At 44.0% G+C, this 5,180-nt stretch overlaps 1 long non-coding RNA gene across 1 annotated transcript; it reads left to right on the top strand.

Moving 5' to 3' along the window:
- Positions 1-391: 391 nt before the first annotated feature.
- On the top strand, positions 392-2,235 carry LOC147349780 (uncharacterized). The gene is made up of 2 exons (XR_015150486.1): positions 392-954; positions 1,476-2,235. It is a non-coding gene; the product is annotated as an uncharacterized LOC147349780 (long non-coding RNA).
- The last annotated feature ends 2,945 nt before the right edge of the window (positions 2,236-5,180 follow it).

Genomic DNA, 5,180 nt, shown 5'->3' on the forward strand with positions numbered 1-5,180 from the left:
GACACATAATGGGATTATGTGTCAAATTAGTCAATTGAGTTCATTTTTAAGAACAGTTGTCAAGAACCTGAAATCTGCTCAGTTCTGTTCTAGTAGAGTGGAAATAGTGTCTCTGAGGTTACACAGAGATCTTTTCAGAAATAGAGCATTCATAAGAAGAAGTTTGAGAGTTTCCTGAATTCCATAGGAAATTAGTTTTTAGTTTTAGAAAACTAAACCATAATTTAATTTTCAGTTTCTCAAAAATAAAATATGAAAGGCTATGGATTAATCACCTCCTCTATATCAAGCCAAAGACGACACTCAGCGCAAAACTGGTCAAAGGGAAACTTGCTACCTTCTGTCTCCACCAAGCCCATCTTAATAGTTCCAGGTTTGGAATGACCTTCCAGGAGATATTAGGGTTTGACCTGACCCTCTCTGTGCTTCTGTGCTGGGTACTTTGGGGACATTGGTTTGGAACCAGCCTTTCTTTCTGACTTCGGCCTTTCTGTGTCCTTCTCAGAGCCTCAGTGTCCTTGTGTCCATGGTTTGTTCAGCTACCCTGGAGCCAGGAGAGGACAATAGGAGAAACAGCAACTAACCTAGAGTTGCTTATCAGACTGATCAAGGGACTCTTAAGCTAGTCATCTTTCCCACATTCCCCCATTAGATTCCAGACAGCGCTAAGGAGCTGGCTGACCTTTCACAGCATAGTTTATTATGCTTCCCGTCCCCTCTCCTCCTCCCAATTCCTGGGAGATTTGGGGACTGTGCCTCTGCCCCGCAGTGCTCTCCTCTGCCATCACCCTTGCCCCATGAAAGGGCAATGGCCTTAGTCCTGAGTTTGGAAAATCAGGAAGCCAAGTCTTATTCTCATGTCTCTTCCTCTTTTCTCCAGAGCCAATCGCATGCCAAGCATATGCAAGATGCTCAATATATGTTTGCTGAAAAAATAAATCCTTGCAACCAAAGGTAATCTCTTCTTTCTCTCACACTGTCATGCTTCCCCGTTCTGCCTCTTTCTTAAATCTTAGACATTTAAAACAGATTATCAGACTTTTGTCTGCCTGGTATCAGAATCCTGTCTTCTACATACACATGGAGAGAAAGTTGCCTGGGAGTAGATTCCAGGTCTATTTACTTTTAAAAATAAATAATTAATTATTGGCTGCATTGAGACTCTGTTGCAGCTCTTGGTTGCAACACAGGCTCTTTGCTATTGCACGGGGGCTTTTCTCTAGTTGCCACAAGCCGGGGCTACCCTCTAGCTCTGGTGCGAGGGCTTCTCGTTGTGATGGCTTCTCTTATGGAGCATGGGCTCTAGGGCATGTAGGGTTCAGGAGTTGTGGCTCACAGGCCTGCTAACCTCATAGCATGTGGGATGTTCCTGGACCAGGGATCAAACCCATGTCTCCTGCATTGGCAGGCATATTCTCAACCACTGGACCACTATTTACTTTTTAACATGAAAATCTTAACCTTTTCCCCAACAGATCATTATGAAGCTTTCCACACACATCAGAAGTATAGAGAAGCCTGAGACAGTGGAAAATAAGACAGACGCAGCATTCTAGCCCTCAAGGACTATAAAATCTGCTAGAAGAGACCTGGCTGCAGTAGAAAATGAAAGTTCCGAGAGTGAGATGAAGTTAGGAATCTGCTGGAGAACCAAGTCTTGCCTTCGTTCATTCAATATTTCCACAGAGCCTGTGTGTGTGTGCTCAGCTGCTTCAGTGTTGTCCAACTCTTTGCAGCAGGCTCCTCTGTCCATGGGATTCTCCAGGCAAGAATACTGGGGTGGGTTGCCATGCCCTCCTCCAAGGAATTCTCCCGACCCAGGCATCAAACCCACATCTCCTGTGTCTCCTGCATTGCAGAAGGATTTTTTATCCCCTGAACAACTCAGGAAGCCCACCAAAGATCCTGCTGCTGCTGCTGCTAGGTCGCTTCAGTCGTGTCCGACTCTGTGCGACCCCATAGACGGCAGTCCACCAGGCTCTGCCGTCGCTGGGATTCTCCAGGCAAGAACATTGGAGTGGGTTGCCATTTCCTTCTCCAATCAAAGATCCTATGTTTAGCCAATCATGGGTGCTTTCCGGAAAGTACGGCATAGTCTCTGACTTTCTGGTGTGTACAATAGAGAAGAGATAGGTAGCTATGTCCGCGTTACTTAATGATATGTAAAATATTTTAATCCTGAACACATGCAACTGTTGTGCTAAAATACCAAAATTAAAAAAAAAAAAAAAAGAATGAAGAAAGATATCTGAGTTTTTACAGAAACAATGGATTTGCCTTGGAGACCTGAAGGGCCAGACGGTGAATGCTAGTGGGTCTTATTAAAGGTGTTAAGACATGATCCTTTGAGGAAGGGGGAGACACTGATGATTTCTAAGAGGGGAAACAACATGATCAGATTTGTGTTTTGGATCGATGGCTCTGGTGCAGAGATGGATGGGGTCGGGGAGAGAAAGTCACAGCAGTTATAGCAGTTTGAAGGTGGTTCCAATTGTCCAGGCTTCCAAAACACGTTTGTTGTTAAATAAACAAATGTCAGAAGACCCCACTGTGCACTGGGTCCCCTGAGGGTGGAGTCATGCGAGTCGTGTGGAATTTACGTCTTTGCCCTGGTTCCCCCTTTGTGCCTGGTGTCCCACAGAGGAAGTCCCTGAAGGCCAATAAGCTTCATGCCCAGAGGCACTCTATTAGTGGCCTTTTCCAAAGAGAAAATGTAGTTCAACATTCCAGGATGATTAGATAAATTTGTAAATATAATCAAAACATGTTTCTCTTTGGTTTCCAAGATAGAATCAGAAAAATAATGCTCAAGGGGGAAAAAAAATCTGTTCTTTTTTCTGCTTCTGGGCCAATGAACTTAGAATCAAAACACCAGAGGGAAATTATGCAGCCATTTTCATTCCCCAAGGCCTTGAGCCATGAAAAAGCACAGATATATCAGGCCAGACTGGCCACATAGGTTACAATTAGGAACACCCTTGGCTGTTAGAAAAAGGCGGTAATCTTCTTCCACTCTGAGAGCTAGAAAACATTCCTGAAGAGACTTGACAAGTCAGGTATCTTGAGAATTGTCTTACTTTTCAAGACATACACTGCTTTGAAGCTGATTCCAACTTGTTAGAATGATTCTAGGTTCACCTTGATGCAGATTAGAATACTTAGAATGACCTGGCTCCCTCAGGCTTCTGTAAACCATGATTTCTTGACACTGATGCCAAAAACTTGGCCTCTGTGCATAGGTGCTGAACCAAATTTCAGACACAGAGCTTTGAGTGAAGTAGAAAACAATAGCTTTATTGTTTTGCCAGGCAAAGGGGGACACAGTGGACTTGCGCCTCCCATATTCACGTGTTGCAACCTGGGGGGCTTTGATGAGGAGTTTAACAGCAATGGCTCAAGGGTGGGGTTGAGAGTTGTTGATAAGGATCAGGGTGTGTCCTGGGCCCACACTCCTTTAATCTGGCCTTAGATGGTCTCCTGATGCTTCTCTGCTTCTCAAGGTTATCAAACTGTGACCTTCTCTGTAATGAAGACCGTTTCTTCAAGTAGCCAACATCTTCCCTTTGTTGGGAGTTTTAATTTTGCCATGTGTAGCCCTTGAGGTGAAACTAAGACCCTGCCCCAAAGCTGCCTTATTGTTTCCTTACTGCTCCTACCTTGCTCTGCATCCCCTCACTTCCCTGATCACCCGGTGTTTGAACCTGCCCTTTGGAACTCAGAGAGGGTCAGGAAACTGGGGACACAGAAAGGCTTTTGTGCCCAGGAGCCCCATAGTGTCCTGCTTAGTTGCAACATCAAAAGTCAAAGGGCCCTGATTGTGACCTTGACACCTGGAGGTTGATACATGTACTTTAAAAGACCTAGTTCCTCGTATGGAGTTGGCAAGTTGAATTGATGTGAAGGATGGAAGCAAAATAGAAAGCAAATGGTATGCTTCTGATAACAAGACTGTCAAGTGCTTTTCAGGGATAATTGAATTGATTTTTCACGACAATCTGCAGAGATTTTTGCTGCTATAATCTTTTTTTTTTTTCTTACAGTGGAGGATACTGAAGATGGTAAAAATACATGATCATTCCTGTAGTTTATCTGAAGAGCCAGGATTAGGACTCCAATGATCTGACTCTACCACAGTTAGGTTATAAGAGCAAGTTGCCCTCTAATGTGTAGGAAACTGTTAAATTGCTTGGGTTGTAGCTAGTTGAACTATATCAGGAGATGAGACTTAGGGATGGTAGAAGGGGAATCAAGGATATGACTATTGGAGGAACATTTCCTGTTGTTCATTAAGCATAATTATATTGACAAATGGATACAAGGCAAAAGGCTGGAATGATTTCAAAGAGCAGTGCTGTGCACAGCCACAGAATCCAGAACATTTTCATAAAAGCCATAAAATACCATACTAATGATCAGAGTTCTTTCCAGAATTAGTAAAGTGTCTTTTTGGCAAAACTTTTAAAAGTGTTGAAAAATCATTTAGGAATCTGCTGCAGAACGCAAATGAAATTCAGGAGGCAACTTTGACCTTGAGGGTCTCTCACTTGGGCTTAATTAGATTCCATGGTGTAGAATTTCCCTTCAGTTCAGTTCAGTTCAGTCGTGTCTGACTCTTTGCAACCCCATGAACCGCAGCACGTCGGGCCTCCCTGTCCACCACCAACTCCCGGAGTCCACCCAAACCCATGTCCATTGAGTCGGTGATTCCATCCAACCATCTCATCCTCTGTTGTCCCCTGCTCCTCCTGCCCTCAATTAAAGAAACAAGGTGCAACGTGTGAAATCTTAGCTTTTAGTTTTAGGCTCTAGAACTGGGTCCACAAACCTTTTCTGCAAGTGGCCAAGAAGTGCATGTTTCAGCTTTTGCAGTCCACCGGGTCCCTGGTGTGACCATTCAGTTCTGTCTGCTGTTGTAGCATGAAAGCAGCCATACGTCCTACATAAAAGGATGGCCCAGGATGTATTCCAACAATACTTGACTCAAACACCTAGTCAGCAGGATTTACCTTGCAGGCAGTCCATAGCTGTTTCCCAAACTCAGCTCTAGACCATATTATGGTGGGATCAGAAAAGAATTAACCATTCACTCAACAAGTACTTAGGAAGTGCCCAGTGTCTAGTACATGCCCCAGGGAAGTTCACAGTCTAACTAGAGAACTGATACAGAAGAAACTAAATAC

The sequence above is a fragment of the Bos grunniens genome, chromosome 21 (genome assembly GCF_055505025.1).
Source record: "Bos grunniens cultivar Pamir isolate PY7600 chromosome 21, Bosgru_T2T1.0, whole genome shotgun sequence".
NCBI classification, from domain to species: Eukaryota; Metazoa; Chordata; class Mammalia; order Artiodactyla; family Bovidae; genus Bos; species Bos grunniens.